Source organism: Ips typographus, linkage group LG1, assembly GCF_016097725.1.
Source record: "Ips typographus isolate SLU linkage group LG1, UJ_Ityp_2.0, whole genome shotgun sequence".
NCBI lineage: Eukaryota > Metazoa > Arthropoda > Insecta > Coleoptera > Curculionidae > Ips > Ips typographus.
Genome location: NC_138422.1, coordinates 4306004 through 4323604, shown reverse-complemented (window position 1 = coordinate 4323604; position 17601 = coordinate 4306004). Strand labels below are relative to the sequence as shown.

General features: G+C 35.6%; 1 protein-coding gene and 2 long non-coding RNA genes across 3 annotated transcripts in view; 1 reads left to right on the top strand and 2 right to left on the bottom strand.

The window, feature by feature from the left end:
- E23 (ABC transporter G family member E23) overlaps positions 1-17601 on the top strand; it is a 132402-nt gene that overhangs the window by 57586 nt on the left and 57215 nt on the right. The gene's annotated exons all lie outside the window — the stretch shown is intronic.
- On the bottom strand, positions 2852-3460 carry LOC145740166 (uncharacterized). The gene is made up of 2 exons (XR_014181366.1): positions 3242-3460; positions 2852-3186 (listed from the first exon to the last, which is right to left on the bottom strand). It is a non-coding gene; the product is annotated as an uncharacterized LOC145740166 (long non-coding RNA).
- LOC145740167 (uncharacterized) lies at positions 3472-6164 on the bottom strand. The gene is made up of 3 exons (XR_014181367.1): positions 5744-6164; positions 3671-3879; positions 3472-3602 (listed from the first exon to the last, which is right to left on the bottom strand). It is a non-coding gene; the product is annotated as an uncharacterized LOC145740167 (long non-coding RNA).

Here is a 17601-nt window from a genome sequence, read left to right as displayed (position 1 = left end):
TTAAGGACATATTTGGAATCGTCATTAAATTTCCTAACCATTAACCTGAAAAAACAGTACAAAATTTGGTACAGTTAGGGAGAAAAGGGGTGTCAAAATTTGAACTTCTAGAAACCCAGTATTCGTAATTTACAAGTAATTTACAGGTAATTTACCGGTCAAATTCTCCTGGTAAATTACCCATCACTACTTTGTATGCACCACAGGCGTTAGGGAGAGTCTAATGTTCATCAGGTCGAAACTGTTCACGACATTATGTTCTCTAAGTAGCGATTAGGAACAAACAGTTCATTTGCTAGTTTCCAAAATATATTTTCAGCTATTCTATACAAGGTGATTTATAAAACGTATAAATAAAGGAATCCATTTCAAACAAAATGTACCAATGTTGATAGGACACTAAGTATAATTTTTGTTGTTCTGGTTTGTGTTCTGATTATTTAAGTAACACCCTGTACGAGAATTTTAAATTATTATGTTATATCACAGTTATGTAGAAGTTATTCATCGAAAAACACTGAAGTAATGCCCATTTTAGGACTTTTAAGTCACACAAAATTTACTTTTTATCAAATCTGGATTTTATTTGAATTGAAAACGTCCAAACTTATTTTTCGAAACATGACAATAAAAGTCGTGTTCATGTGTTTTTAAAATACACTAAATTCCTAGATTATCGTAAGATTAATGTAACTTTTTTAAAAATTACCCTGTGTACACTAGGGTAAGTAAGTAAACGGAACATCTTCTAAATAAATGACTCTATCTGATACAATTGGCCAACAGTTCAGTTAGCTACTGAATCCTTTCTTCTAACTTTTAAACTGCGCAGCATATGAAAAGATAATATTATGACCATTTGCCTTACTGCAACTGCCCACTCACAAAGTATCACAAACATGTATTTTGTTTAATTTCTCCCAAGATTATGGAAAACTGTACTGAATGCTTAAGTAGTAACCGTACAATTACTGAATTGTTGTTTTCTTTTCGAAGAATTCTAAGCACATTTCCTGCAGAGTATAATTTATTGACGATCTGGACGGAATGTCTGACTTAATGCTTCCAGGTTTCTTGAAATTTTATTATACAGGAAAAATTCGACCAATAAAGTGGATCCAAAAAATAATGAATAGACCTTATAGTTGGGTCATGACAACAAAAATATCTAAGATTTCGATTTTATAGTTTGGCCAAGAGGAAAGGGTTTGTTACTTGTTGAAAAATTGTTATAAAGTCTGAAAGAAACTGTGTAATGTACAAGGGACAAATTGTCGAAATTCCATGCACAGGGTCATTCCAAGAAGATCGTGAACAGACTTTAGGTATTACACCGTATACTTATTTTTGAATAAAAGCACACTCAACCAGTTTACCAATTTAGAGAAAAATTAACAGAAACGACACATTCAATAACAAAAACTGAAACTGTTGTCTGTTCACTTCCTCGTTACATTTAATGTACAAAACCGTCCCTTCAATTGTTTACCTACAAGTTTTGAATTTAAAAATTTCCAAAACATACCTATTTGTTCGAATTCGGAAATTTAAAATGTTTAACTAAGTTATTCATTATTCAAAGCAGAATCTGGGTCAATAGATTCTTTCACAACAACACTTATTTTTTTATTTTTTAGTTTCAAGTTTCCGTATTAAAATTACTAGAAGTCAAAATAAAAAAAAAACTTGGCTCAATGTGATATGTTAGTTTAGTTTTGGTACAATTTTCTTATTCTGCGTCAAAACCCTCTAACCCGCCTAACATTGAATGCAGTATGATATCTAGCTTTATTAATTCTCGATATGTGGAAATTATTTTTTGGCTTGGTATTCGTTTGCTCTCCAACTTAAATCCTTATTTTAAACTAATTATTGGTCAACAGAGAATCCGATTTGGTTCAAACTTTATCAAAATGTGATTATTGCGCCTAATCATGACAATTATCATGATGTTTCCATTGTTGATGTCGAATTAAGATTCGAACTTTTTTGATTAAACTATCATAGATACAATCAACCTACTATTAAGCTTCTTCATAATGTAGTTTCTGTTAAATCAGAATGTGAATACACGGTTAAACAAATTCTCATAATTTGTCAGTTTTAGTACCCAGTTTTCTGATACTTTGCCTTTTACACAATTGCAGCACTTATGGAAAATGAGATGCATTTCTTACATTACTGTCAAGCCATATAGGTACATTTGTAAATATTTAACGAACATTGTATGGGTGGTACATACCGAGTATATTCCAAGTTTTGTTTCGGAATAACTTTAGTACTTCTTTTATTGGGAAGTCTACTTTAGTAGTAACAGTAGTAGAAAAGGCACCCACAAGTTTTCCAAGTAGATGTTTATTTGTTCCCTTGTCGCTTTGTCTCTTGAAGCAATTTGTATCTATCCGACAAGGTCGTGATTAAAGTTTCGCTATAAAAATCGGACATCCTGTATTTTTAACTGATTTATCTTTTTTCATTTTTAGGTACGTACCTGCCAATCCTTCTAGTTTTTGAAGTGGTAAGCATTTTATAAATAATAATAGACCAACTAAATACCTTGCGGTTCAATTTGAACGCGAATTTGTACAGAAAATGTTTTGTAGTGTGATTCCACAAATGTTGATATCGAAGTCAATAAAAGTACAAAGCTATTACGTAAACACAGTCTGTCATTCGCGGATAATATTTAAAATCCAAACTAAAGGAAACGCCAATGAAATCTGCATTCACGTCATCGATGACGTAATTTTAAGATTTGAGTGACTACGTTTCTCTGGCATTTTGATAAAACGAAACAAGTTAGTAGTTTGACCGTAAAATATATAAAAAAGAACAGAAAGTCTACTGGATGTAACTACGAAGTAAATTATAATTAAGTACCCTTAAAATCCGTTACTTATTTAAATTTTTCTGTTTGTACTACCAGTCTGGCAACCACACAATGACTTGTATGTGGCCTGAGATAAGCGGGTCAAGCAAGACTACTGCTTTTTACCCTCCCATCACTGTAACCCAAAAGGAGAGGTCCGGAAGAAGACTCCGTTAACAAAACTGATATTTCCCTTTCGGGAAAATCAGAGTTACAACGACATCTCCTGTCCTGGGTAAAACGGAGCCCCGGCAGACAACGAGGTTCTTCTGCGTTCTTCCTGTCTTCAAATCTTCTTTCTTCGTCAGCTGGTCATCCTGGTGAAATACTTGTGAGGAGTTGGATGGGAGGTGAGGAGGTTGATTTCCTTACCCTGTAGCCTTTTGGGAAGGCGGGGGAAAAGTAGAGAGATGTAGCTAGAGCCCGGTGAGCACCGAGTTTGCTACGGTTAGGTTCTACCCAAGTTTTCAGAATAAATTCTCCTTCTTCTTGGTTTGTTGGTCCTGGCTGTCATCTGAAACTAAAAAACAGAAAAACATTAATATTAACTTTACCTCAAAAGAACTTGGGTCAAGATCGGGAGTTTGTCAAATCCGGGTGGTTGTCATGTTCGGGTGCTCAGAGCTGTCATCTATCGTCCAGCAGCTGATATCTTGGCCGTTTGTGGGGGGCTTCCATTTCCGGGTCATAGTCGATGGCGTTCCTTATGAGTGGATTCTGGTGTTCCGACATCCTGTCAAAGAACTTGCGTGCGTGTTCTCTGGATCTAGATCTTTGGTGATGGTGTCGTTTCTGACATACCACGGGGCGTCGATGGCTGAACTTAACGCTACGTTTTCCACTGCTTGAAGGCGCTTCAAGTGGGTCTACGCTGCATATCCCCAGGCTGCTGAGGCGTATGTCAGGTGTGGTTGGATGATGGTCTTGATAAGAGTCAGGTTGGTCTTGACGTTAGAGGACATCTGTAGCGCCGGGGTACAGACAAAGTTGAAGCTATTGTGGATTCTGTTCTGTAAAAAAAGATAGGTTAAAAAAGTATGTCTTTACATATCTGTAACTTATATTACCACCGTAATGGTATCTATACTTTTACAAAATCACTATACCAGACCTGATGATTTAAAGGACGCTTGAATTATGCGACGATATTATCCGTGACAATCCGATTGTATGTACAGGATGAGGAAATTGGAAAAGCATTAAACTTCCAGTATAAAACCAACAGTATAGCAAAACAGTTGAATTCGCTTTTATCATAGAACACTTGTCTTGTTGATCTAAATTCGTTTGACCTGAAGATAAAAGTTTACACCTGACGCAATAAAACAATATCAAAGTTGCTATCAAACAAACTGAACAAAGCATGACCTATACCAATGAAAAATCTAAAAATAATACGGTGTAGAGTGAGCGCCTTATAAAGATCGAAAAATCGACGACAAACAAAACAGCGTGCAGCGTGCACGGTTCGTTAAACCCATATAATCTTTTTAAATCTAATCTAGGCTAAATGGCTGCAATAAAAACAAAGTTGCGGATGCATACTAAAAAGGCAATTTGCTTTAGTAAAAAGTAATGAAAACAAGGCAATAAACTAGAGGTTTAGCCGCTGCTGAACCTGAAGATTAGCTAGAAAGCGGAAAAATTACCTCTTCGGCTCAAGTCTAAGTGAATCAACTTGCTCGTGCAAGACGCGACCGTGTATAAAGCGCGGACCAAATTACAGAACCAACAAAACAGAATGATCCTGCTTTTTTGCAGTTTATGGTAATGACACGGCCAGCCGGATTTATGCAAAGTGATGTTTACTAAACAAGGTATTGTCGCTAACACGACTACTGAATTTACTCTCGACCTAAACGACCAGTTTTAAAGGTGCAAATGAACAATTATGTTGCACTTTGAAAAATAACGTACTCAATAAAAATTTAGTTTTATTGAGTTAAAACTATTTTAGCTTCGACATAAGCACAAAAAAACTTCAAAGTACCTCTGGGATAAGTTACATTAACTGCTTTAACAGTGTTTTGAAAAGTGGCATCATGCCTGTCAAGGATATATGGAAGAATATCCTGCCTGTCTTTAAATAGATGTATGTTTTTAAGTGGGTATTTTAGCAATGATTTTGAAATATTTGTTATAATACAGTGTGTCCTAAGTAGACGATGTTGCCGACTATTTAACATAACACCATTCAGACTATTAATTTTACAGTGTATATGCCTTTCTAGTAATAGAAAAAATGCCCATAAAGCCTTAGAACGTTCACTTTTTTCAATAGGCTCATTAGACCTTTTTACATTGGCTTGTAATAGCCATGTTTCAGTTAGTTTAAGCCCCACCAGAGCGAGCAGAGAAAATATGACAAACACCCATTTGAACTGTCATATTTTAAGCAAAGTTCAAGTTAAGGGTGGTTCACACATCAGTACAATGGAAACTAAAGTTTTTAAAGAGAAAAAGAGGTCACAAAGAAAGATATCAGGCAAGTGCGGACAAGAAACTTTGCACAAGAGTTAGTAACAATATTTTTCCAACGAGAAACTCCAGACTTAATTTGTTTTGCAACATAAAAATAAATAAATTCCGCATTGACAGACGCTTGACACAAGCACAATTTTTTTGTCAAATTTTAACCTTAACGTCACTGTAACAAGTTTTACGACTGGTGTTTTGATTCATAAATACGTCAAACTTCGATGGTGCGCGTGTGCAAAATGGATACTTTGCACACGCGAGTAGAATAGTATATTGTACAACAAGGGTGAATAAGATGTCCCTATCACACGAGGACGAAAATTAAGAGAGGGCAATATGGACAATTCGCCCGAGTTTTAGAGGCTATTTTTTCTACGACTAATTGGAATTACTTACCAAATTTCACACAAATAAACACTCAATGTTTGAAATGTTTCCGTGTTTACATTATCACTTTTGACGCAGCCAAAGTTTGACCGGTATCCCGGATTGTCACCGAGTGACAATTTATCTTAATATAAATATTGTATAAAACTTGTAATAATGTAGTGAGATTGAAGACAGTTTTTGCTTCCAACTAATAATTTCGATTTTAGACTTTCCTGGTCGAAAATAACAGCAACATTCTCTAGTTGATTGTTTTGAAACTATGTAGGTTTGTGACCTGATTATATTGTGTAACTTGTTTTTGAAGACTGTAATGTAAACAATAGTCTTAATTGTGAGGGTATAATCAAAAAAAGCTTTCAGTTTGTGGCACTTTCTAGATGAAACTAGCAAAATACCGTACAAAACACGTAACCAAGCTATTTTACCTCTCAACTAATTGTTGCTTTCGGTATGTACCCCAGGGAACAATCCCCAGTCTTGGGATAAAGTGACCGTCTGTAGTTTCTTGGTACATAATATATTACACACATTTACAGAGCTAAATGCTCCACTTTACTTTCTGCTCGGGGGTATTAAAAGTCCCGGCAGTAGCCCTCACTAAAAGCATTTTTGTACTTCATAGGACCTTTTTTATGTAAATTATTATTAAGGGGGTTTCATTGGTTCCATGGTAGGACATGGTAATGTTCTTAAAACATGTTAGTCCAGAGCATGCAAGTTTTACCAAACGTTATCCTTGTCACCAGCACCGAGTGCATCACCCTGACTATATCCCATTCCGGGGGCATTTCCTCCATTTGGGGCCATCGGCCCCATCGGTGCTTCACCCCGTGCGTCTCTTGCATGGCAATGGCGGCCGGCTTGGGCTAGGTCGGGCTTTGGCGCGTGAGGAAAATGAAAATACACCCGCGCCGATACGTTTCCCGTCTCGCCTCGGAAAATTCGTTGTGTTTACTTCACGGTTTTCGGTTTGAGGTAAATTTGCGGCATCACTTCCATATTTGTCTATTTGCGTTAATCCGAATTGACTTAATGTCTTTTTGTCGTCACAATTTTAGAGGAGGGTTGGCATGTCTGGTTCACATCATTTCAACGTTGAGTTAATAGTGTTTTCGGTGACTCGTCCTTTTTTCAGTCTAGTGAGTTTCTAAAGCGTTACCCTCTTTTTATTCCTTGCCAAAAACCAATACTTTTCTTAAATGAAAACTTTGAGATTATCTTAAATACTTCTGTCGTAGCCATATTATTCACATCTAAATCTAGAACAATAATTAGAGGATCACAGCGAAAAAAATTGGCAACTTTCGATTTGATTTCGCTGTCCGATAAAGATCGAAACCTTTTAAGTAAGTTGAAAGACAAATGTGCTATTGTACCTAATTAATTCCCCATACTTTCACTAGTCTGCTAGGTCATCACGTTTCGAACCCGTGTTGTCATACCAAAAAATTTCAAGATAACTCAATTACATTACTATTAGGGTAGGTATTTCGAATACTGATTAAGCCTTTTAACTAGTGCACAAGGTTAGCTCAAACATCCACATTGACAATGAGTAATCTATATTCACAATGTTCTGGCTGTTAATACGTATTTTACAAGTATTTAAATGGTGGTCTGAGCAAACATTGTTCGTGTTCAATACATCATTAATCAAAACCATTTAACCGACATAGACCATTTCCGACATACACGCTTATATCTGCACTTTTCTTTCACAAACACCAGACACTATACCGACATGAACGACGCAAAAAAAAAATCGGACATTCACCCGACAACAATCCTGTTCTAATAACCTCATTTGCGCGCTCATATTTTCAATGTAAATATGAAATTTCCCAGAGATTTCTACCGCTAGAGGATGTTTTAATGTTCTAGTCAGTTAGTAGGAAATCGAAGATGCATTTCACTCGATTATGCACTGGCACGAATTCTCATGTCAAATTTTTCATTGATGAGGTTACTAGGAAATTGACCTAACCAGTTATGGCGAGAGATCACGATTTATTGAATAATGGTGCTAAAATCACACTTTTTTGACATTTTAATTGTCTGAGGATGGGATTTAGAGGTTAGGCAATTCAAAATTTTTCTTTCAACGTGGAAAAACCGCGAATTATCGTGCTGTTAAAAATGTCGGACGAAAGACGAAAAGGTGGCCAAGAACATATTGTTCTGTGTATTGATAACATGGTTCATACTGTGTTTATTGTGTAAAGCATCATTCACATAAACTTTATGGCTATTGCAAGGTATGTGTACTGCTAAAGGTTAGGTAGAGAAAATTGAAAGAATGCTTTTTTGTATTTGTTTATGAATGTCTGTTCAGTTTGAAGCTAATTATCTTTTTTGAAACAAATAGTCGAAGTCTAGACCATGGCTACATGATAGTTACCATTATTCGTATAATGTTTATGTCTTGGGTTTCTGAAATCCTAACCTGATTCCTATTTTCTAATTTTGAGTTTATTGTGAATGATGTCATTTGTCTACTTCTTGCAGTTGCCATTAACAGTACAAATGCACTGCATGTTATGTGAATGTTACTTAATTGTGGCAACAAGTAAAGCGGTAGATGTCTATGTCAAATCTTCTCAATCGTTCGTTCTCTGTCAAATTTGTAACCAATGCAATTAGATTATGTTAACTTGCTGGTTTTGCCATTTTGAATAATTAAAAACTCAGGTTCACTTTTCCACATGCAATTTATTTTAAAAAATTACACTTTTTTTCTCTAGTGCGGAATTAGTATATTACATACTCAGGTGGAAAGTATTTAATTTCTGTCGAGAAATTAGGTAGTTACTACTACGAACTTTATCTCGAGACAGAAATTAAACTTTCCACCGTGGTTTGTATATTTTATTTTCAACCTTTTAATAAATCATTCAGTTGAAATATTGATCGCTAATAGTCTCTAACAATAAGGTAGTATAAGTTCAAGTAATTATGACTTCAACCGTCTTAAACGACTGGTGATTTGTTTGCAATCTTGACAACGTCATTATTGTGCTATTCTGTCTTTAATATTTTGGGCTGAAACGTTTCTAAAGGCACGAGTTCAATGGATACATTTGTTTTGCAACAATGTTGTACAAAATGCTGGAAACTCATGTTTCCTGTCTACACGGCGAATAAAACATGTTTTGCAACATAAATCGTGTATCACCGCAACACGGTTTTTGTTGCAAAACACGTTTGCAACAAGGTCGAGGAAGAAAGTCTCTTAACTGTAAAAAGTAAGCCCAGATATGACAAAAAAACATATTGACATTCAACTGGGTGGAAAGGTACTCACTTTCTACCCGGGTGGAAAGTGAGTTGAGAGTTATTTACATGAGAAACTAAGTTTATACTCCGATTTGGCTGCTGAAATACGCAATGAAACTAAACATAAAACGTTTGTAACTACCTGATAACTAGCAAAAAAGCAAGTGGATTACTTTAAAATCAATATAAAAGATCAATATTATTTGCAGTCTCTAAACATGGTTCTTATGTGTACTCAGTCTCGAAAAGGTTAAATAATCGTAGATAAAACAAAGTAGGTACACAGCATAAATAATGATAATCTAGTTTTAACATTTCTACATTGTATACAATGTTTTACTGCCCTCGTTATGTAAGACAAAACTCGTGGTAATGGACAAATGCCAACAGAAGCTTTCCTTCATAATATATTATTACCACAGTCCGAACGGATTTCTATCTTCGTTAGAAGGAAAATTAAACAGATCCTTCAAACATGGTGATCATTATTCATGTAATAGACCCAACGCTGGGACCTTCGTTATATTTACAGCACATTCCATTGCCTGCTTTATTGTTGGGCCGTCTTATGTTGATAGAAACCCATACATTTTTATGGGTGCAATTCGCTGCCTTGGTAGGGTTATAATAAGAAAATGAGCTTAAAACTGATATTAATTCTTTATAGTCCAACTCTTGTAATTAACGTCGATAAGTTGTAAGTTATAGGCTAATCCCAGCTACCGTTAATCAGATTATATTTTTCTAATAATGGTAACATTCAATATGCAAAAGTGATTTATTTGTTGCAATTTTGACTTAATCCTATTGCGTTACTATTCAGAATGATTGGATTAACGGAATTTATAGATTAAACCACCAAAAAAATTATTGAAACTGAATGATTATTTAAGATGAATCAATTGGAAAAATAGCTGCCAAACATCAAACATAATCTAAACGCTGTAACAAATTTATATACAATCGGAATTACATCAAGGTTGCTTACGTGGTTGTAGGCCAAAAACATGGCTATACATAAAAATGCCACGGTCTGTTATATTCTTCTCGGATGACCTTAATAACGGCCACCGCTGCACAATAAAAAAGCGCATTTCCTGTCTTGCAATAACGTTGCTCCGCTAAAAATTGGCTAAAACGTAAATAATTACGCAGTTTTTATTTCTTGGCTATTTCCTTTTCGCGTGCAGTGCGACCATTTTAATAATCGCTAATTGGTTTATAACAATACAGGGTGAACTACAATGTACTATGGAAAAACTGTAAGGAGCAGAGTCTTTAGCTTACCAAATTACCAAATATCATGTATTATCGGGTAAAATGAGCATACGTGTTTTTTTTGTTAAATTTTGCGTTAAAAAGTTTGAGACTAAATAACTCGACGCTAAAATTTACTCGAACAAGACTAGGAACAACTATTTTGGTGGTCTGTATTGTTGTTCAAACGAACTACTTTCAAGTTTCACATCTGAGGCTTCACATATTTTATGCTTTATGAATTATTTATTTGGTTTGCAATCTGTTGAAAAGTTTTGGTCCTTTGCTCCCGACCTGTGGCATTTGCATGCTGATGTACCCTGTACGTCCGGATTTAGTGTGTTTTGACAGGAAAACTCTATTTCCCAGATAAAAACTAGTATACATGTTTAGAGCTCAATTTTTGAAAAAAGATTAATGGCAAATACCGTATTTTGATATCTTGTCAGTTTGCGGTGCTAGAGGTCGTTTTTTGAATTTCGCCCATTTTGAAAACTCTTTTTTTGTTTATGAAAATATCGAAGTGAAATATAAACACTTTTAAGGCACTTTTTCAAGGTGATTTCAGTGGCGTGCTTAGTTGTTTGCTGCTACTTCCAGAGAAAAAAGAAAATTTGCGGTAAAATCACAATATTCTTCAAAAAACGCAAATATCCAAAAATGTACAATGATTTGGTGGAGGAACCACAATTTACCTTACTGCGATGTTGTCAAATATAGTCTTAAATAGCTGTTACACTGTTACACAGCGAGTTGTACAATTAACATTGCAGTACAATTAGTTACAATTTATAAAAACAAGATTTGCCACCTTATTTTTATGAATAAAAATCAGTTGAAGTATTAAATATTAATTACGAAAAAAAAGCGCCTGGCAACGCCGCATAATTCACAGAAGATCACTAATACTTGACAGTAGGTACGTCAACTTCAGATGTCATTCAATGTTCCTTCAATTATTAGGTTAAAGGATAGTTGCTGCCTTTTCCCTTTGTTTACAAGAAGGGTGATTGAATCTCACTTGGTTAGTCTAGGTCAGTTATTAATGCATATTTTTTTCCTAAATTTGCAATAAACAAATATTGGCACGACTCGGCCACTACGATTAGCACTAAGTTGCCAAACATTATTTTGGTTTTTAATAGCGGCAGTTTTCGAGGTTATAGGTATTATCATTACCATTATGTAGATCATTTGGCAACATCGAACCGACACAGCGCCGAACAGCTGATTTCCTGTCATGTGAAGTGTGGTTCTTCCACCAAATTATCCTACATTTTGATTTTTATCGCAATTTTCTGAAGAAAATTGTGGATTTCCTGCAAATTTTTTTTTCTTGGGTATACTATAGATGCCGTAATCAAAGTGTTTAAAAAAATAATATAAAATTTGTGGATGCTTAATATTTACAAGACTCTTCGCACCTCGATTTTCACACACATTAAAGTAACTAACGAATAAAGAATTTTTTAAATGAATGGTAGAAAATAATTAAAAATCAAGTAAAGAAAAAAAAAATTAACTAAAGTTAAAAACGCAGTAATTTTGAGCATTCAAGTGTTCACTTTTGACAGCTGATGTCAAAACCTGAGTCAAAGCCAACTTGAATAAAAACAAAAAAGTGTAATATCTCAGTTTTCTTAAGATTAACTAAAGACATACTTGCATTGTAGTAAACGGCATATGAGACATTTTATTAAAGTTATAGCCAACTGTCATTTCCATTTAAAATAATAAAGATAGGTAAATTTTACACCAAGCACGCCACTAGAATCACATAAAAAAGTGCCTTAAGAATGTTTATGTTTAACTTCGATATTTTAATAAAAAAGAAAGTTGTTTTCAAAATGTGAGAGATTTGAAAAACGCTCTCTAGCGCCGCGAACTGAGAGTTTTTCTGTCGAAACACTCTAACATTGCCCACTGATCATTTTCCCAATTTTCGTGCTCCCTAGCAAAGCCTAGTCAGGCCACACGATGACGTCGCTGGAGTAATGGAACTTTTTTTGTTCTATAGGCCTTCAAACCAACTTCCTTAAGCCTTCTGTTAGTGGTCCGAGCACTTGTTCTTCTTCCACGTACTCCTTCCAGTTCGCTTCTTAGTTGCGGTACTGTTTTACGCCTATCAATAATGTTTGCAAAACTATGAATCTGTCATCTCTAGCCGTGGTTGACCGTTTTCTTCCTTGACCTCGTCTCCTCACATACTCTCTCGTTTGTCTCCAACGTCTCACATTACGATATATCGTAGATTTTGATTTTTCTAACATGTCAGTAACATCGCTGTAAGTTGTACCAATTTCAATCAACGCTACAGCCTTCGCCACATCAGTAGAAGCCATATCAGCCATGTTGGATTTTTAAGAATCAAAATGATGAACGTTCTTCACTTTCATAGCTTCACACCTCTAAAACAGTTGTGGAAAAATAAGATCAATATCCACATTTTTTTCGAAACCCTGTATTGTCTTTAATAATTGAGATATCAATGTTCAATGGAAATGTTCAGGAAAAAACTGGTTACAATTTGATGTTATAAACTGTTTTTAATTCTCAGTTGTTATCTTCACAGAGTGTCGTCAAAGAGCACCGAAAATTCCTTACTTTTATTTCGTCCCTTATATGATATAAAAACAAACCATTTAAAAATCGTAATAAGACAGATGTATTCATGAAGAATCAAGCTACAATTCATAAAAAAGATTATCAAAATCAAGCGAAGGATTCAAGAAGAAATTGATGTTAAACTAAGTCTAAATTTTGACTGTTCCGCTAATTTTGGCATATGAGTAATTTTGGTATTTGAATTATAACCAAAATTGTTGATACCTTTTTTGAACACTTTCTACATGATGCAAAAGCTAAGATTAAAGGTTGTTGTCTTACACTCTTACTGCACAATTCGACATCAAAAAGTAAAATTTTCCATATTAAATCTAAAATTAACTGGTTAGTTTTTTGACCCTTTCATATGTTTAGCATCTAGTTATGATGCTATGTAAGCTACGAATTTTATTATCATCAATTTAATCTTATTGACAGCCTTAAATCTATGACGATATTTTTTTTGTCACAAATTTTTTCACGTTTTCAACCACATCTTGGTGCATAGAAACTTTCGGTATCCGTGTCTAAATCAAAGGTGGATGTGTTGGAAAAAGAAATCACAAATCTAAGTAAGGTCATGTTTCGTGTGTGTCGACACACTCGTACACAATACAGGTAAATTTAGACAATCAAAAAACAAAGTGCATTAAAAATCCGATCAGGTAGGTTATGACAAAACGATCGAGCAACCATACGGATGCCCGAAATTCGACAGTGTTTTGCTCGTAGTCGCTTTCGAGGTCGACGAACCCCGAACGGCAATCCGGGCAATGTGGGTCAATTTTCGGCAGGCACTTCGTATTTTTATGCATTTTTTTGGCTTAATAACAAAAACGTGATGTTGAATAAGTGTGCATTGACCTCGCTGATCTATTTGTATTCGTTGGCCGTTTAATCGGCTGAATGAGTTATGAAAGTATGCGGATAAATAAGGAAACTGCACTGCACGTGCTCTCTTAAACGTAGATCGATGGCGTAGTGGTTTTTAGCTTTGGTCTATGAGAAATTCGATTTTGTTGTAAATGGGGCATGAATTAAACCGAAAAAGCAAATTATAAAAGTCCATTGTCAGTGTCACTATCAATATACGGTATTCCATTAGAAAGTTAGCTAAAATACAAGAATCTAGTGGAAGATTACCTAACATACAAAATCAGCTGATACCTACTACGATGAAAATGCCACCAAACCTCATAAATTGCATGTGCCAGCCTGCTACGAGTGAGCTGAATGTCGCAAACATTGGGTTACTTCTCTCTTCTTACCGTTAATTTTGTATGGAAAATTTTAAATCTCACACCTGTATATCATTGTAATCAACTCTCCGAATTCTACGGGTTATAACAATATTTCCCAATTAGGCTGGGTCAAAAATGCCACCATAACGGATTTGGAGGCATATTTTAAACTGACTATAAAAAGCCCCTAATATGCATTTAATTTTTGTCCCATTTTAAATTTTAACCGTAGATTTCATAATTAACCCTTTCAAAAACTTAAATGCCAACGAAAGGTTACGTGACACATCATTTTACAAGTACTTACATCCATTCTCTTTACGTGCATAGTTGCCATTAATAATAAACAGTACAAGTTACAGTACAGTACATACAATACAGTTGAGACTAACTTTTTAAAGATTTTTTATCTATCGCGCGCCAATATTCTTTGGCTGGGAATGCGGCCTCAGATATATGGGTCAAGCAAGACTACTGCTTTTTACCCTCCCATCGCTATAGATCAAAAGGATAGGTCTGGAAGAGGAAGTCTCTACAAGTCCAGGAATTTTCCCTTTCTGGAACTTTCAGAGTTGCATCGGCGTCCTCTGTCCTGGGAAAAGGATGTCCCCGCTGACGGAGGGGCTCTTCTGGCGCTCTTCTTCTTCTCCATTTCTTCTTTCTTCGTCAGCTCATCCATCTCTGCTGGTCCTGGCAAACTATAGGATGTCCAAACAGTCGGCTTTCGTCTGTCTGTTTTTACATCCTAAAGTTTTTGGGCAGTTAGGGTCTGGTGAGTGGGGGATGGTTTTCCCCCTTTTGCGTAGGCAAAGCAGGGAAAAGTGCCAGGAGTGCAGTCAGAGTCCAGTTAGTACCGGGATAACTGCGGAAAGGTTCTGCTCAGATTTTGAGAATACAATTCTCGCCACCCGGTTGGAAGATCTGGGGAAAATTGTTGTCCTCTTCTTGGCTGGTTGATCCTAAATTGTCGTCTATCTGAAACTGAATATTATTAATAATTACCCGTTATCCAATAACTGGTATCGGGGGCGTTTGTGGGGTGCTTCTAGCTTCGGGTCGTAGCTCACTGCTTCTCGCACTAACTGATTTTCGCTGCTTTCCGCTTTTTGGAATATCTTACTGCGCTCTGCTTGATCCTTTCCGTTGCGGTGGTGAACTTCAAATCTCGCTAGATGTTTTCTCGACGTTTAGGTCGATCTTCCATTTGTTGTACCATTTCTCCAATGCTGTGATCTCCTCTTGTAGGTATCGGGTCAGGAGTCGGCCGCTCCTGCTCCGGGCCATGATCGCAGTGTCATCCGCGTAAAGCGCTAAGCTGGTTCGCTACGTTCTAGGTGGATACATTTTTAAGAAAACGGAGAACCTTTTCTTTTTTTACTTCCATTGTTGGTGATTGGTAGACGAGGTCTAATTGAGGAGTCATTTGATTTGACAAAATTTGTTCTTTTTAGATTTGTTACTTCTGACTAAGCTCTGGCACTATCTGAAAAAACCTTGTAGCAAATTTGTATTTTCGTAATTAGGTTGCTTTCCAGATTACTGTTAAACTTGTTCTACATTTAATGTTATGTATTACTTAGTTTTGATAACACAGACAAGGTCAGTTTCCTATCTAAAAATAATTATTCTATGACAACCACGTTTTAAACCACTCCAAACACCTAGGCATTTAGCTCGCAATTGCAAGCGCTTATCCAAACTCTCCTTAACCCAATTAAGCCCGTTCCATTTATAAGTTTATCAAGTGTCAAAAGCGGGATTAATTTACTCGGCAAACCACTTCTTTGATCCATTAAACCATCTGCCTACCTCAATTTAATAATTTTGGCACTCTAGGTGCTTGTCCTGTCATAACGCAAACTCGCGACTGACCTAAATTCTTTGTTATGGACAGACGTCCTTAAGTACCTACTTACGCCTCATTAGGACAATATAGTTTTCGGGTGTCTTCAATTTCGGAAGTAGGCCACGTTTTGTTTAGTAAAACCTATTGGCAATGAAAGACTTTCGCGCTAGTCAATTACTTAAGTGGTTCTTATTCTGTTGTTTTCTTATTTTCACTTAATTGAAGTGGGGAAGGATGTGTTTATTCCACTGCTTTATATTTTATTTATTTTTGTTTGTTTCTATTGATGTCAACATGACCTATATTAATATTTAATAATTAATGCGTAGTTTATACATACAAATTGTTAATTTAAAATATCTGCTTCAGATAACAGAATAAAATTAAGAAGACTCAGACTCACTCTCTAACATTCTCACCTCAAAGGCTCAAGCATACACATTGTTGAATGTTGAACCTTTTATAAATAACAGCAAAGTAACTGTTAATAAACCATCAGAAATGCAGATGTCTAAGGATGACAATATTTTGGGGATGCCACACATCAGATTTAGTTTACTAACAAAAAGAAAACATAGTTAGCAGATTAAGATCTACAGAGGGTATCAAAGATGCAAACAAAGCCTAAAAACTTCAAAATGAAAAGCAAGTTTAAGATATAGAATCAAGAACCATTAGTGTTAAAAAAAATTTATTCATCATTGGGGAACGCTTATTACAAGTATGGTGGTGCAACGATTTATTGATAGACAAATTACAAATTAATTTGAAATCAGCTCTCAAATCTGTCGAGAGAGAAACAAGGGACAGCTTAGAGAGGTATGCTTGCTGTTGAAAGTTGGAAAAGAAAATAAAATGCCAATGTTACTCACTCGTCAGATCAAGGCCGATCCACTGGAGACCACCACGCAATCAGCCACAGGAACACATGTCTAGGGCTGAAGGACAGGACTCAAGACGTCCACAAAAATTCAGAAGAGGAAAGACAGTATTTGTGCCTCCTTCAATGAAAAAAATGCACAAGAGTACGAAATGCAGATACTGTCGACTAGTAATTCGCTTCTGAATCAACTGGTTAAATAATCAAAATAAATCTCCCCAGACCAGAGGTCCTGCAAGAGATAAAAACAAAACTTTTTCTTTCTCAGTAATAAAGCTTAAATGGATTAATAAAGACTATTGAATTGCAACATGTTTTGAAATGGAAAATTCAATGACAGTAGATGGTAAAATTGCAGCAAGCACGAATAAGAATAACAAACTAAAAAAACAAACCACTCAGTTGCCATCTGAAAATCACTTCCAAATAACAATTAGATGAAACAACATACATAAATTTCTTCAGTCATTTAAAAAATTCAAGAAATCCTGAAGGTGCCTTAAATTTAAAGTTGGTTCAAAGGCCGGTCAACTTAAGCTTAGTGTTAATCTTGAGAGTCTTACCGTACTCTTGAATTTAAATAATTTACTTTTTATGAGAGTTTAATTATTGGTTTGTAGGTACCAACCAGGCATGTGATAGAATGCTTTAAGTAACCTTAAGCTTCGTGTTGAAGCACACGTGTTGGTGGTTCGGTGATGGATTTTATACCGTATAAGATGAGCACGACTGACCCAAATTCCTGGTATACCTCACCAGACAA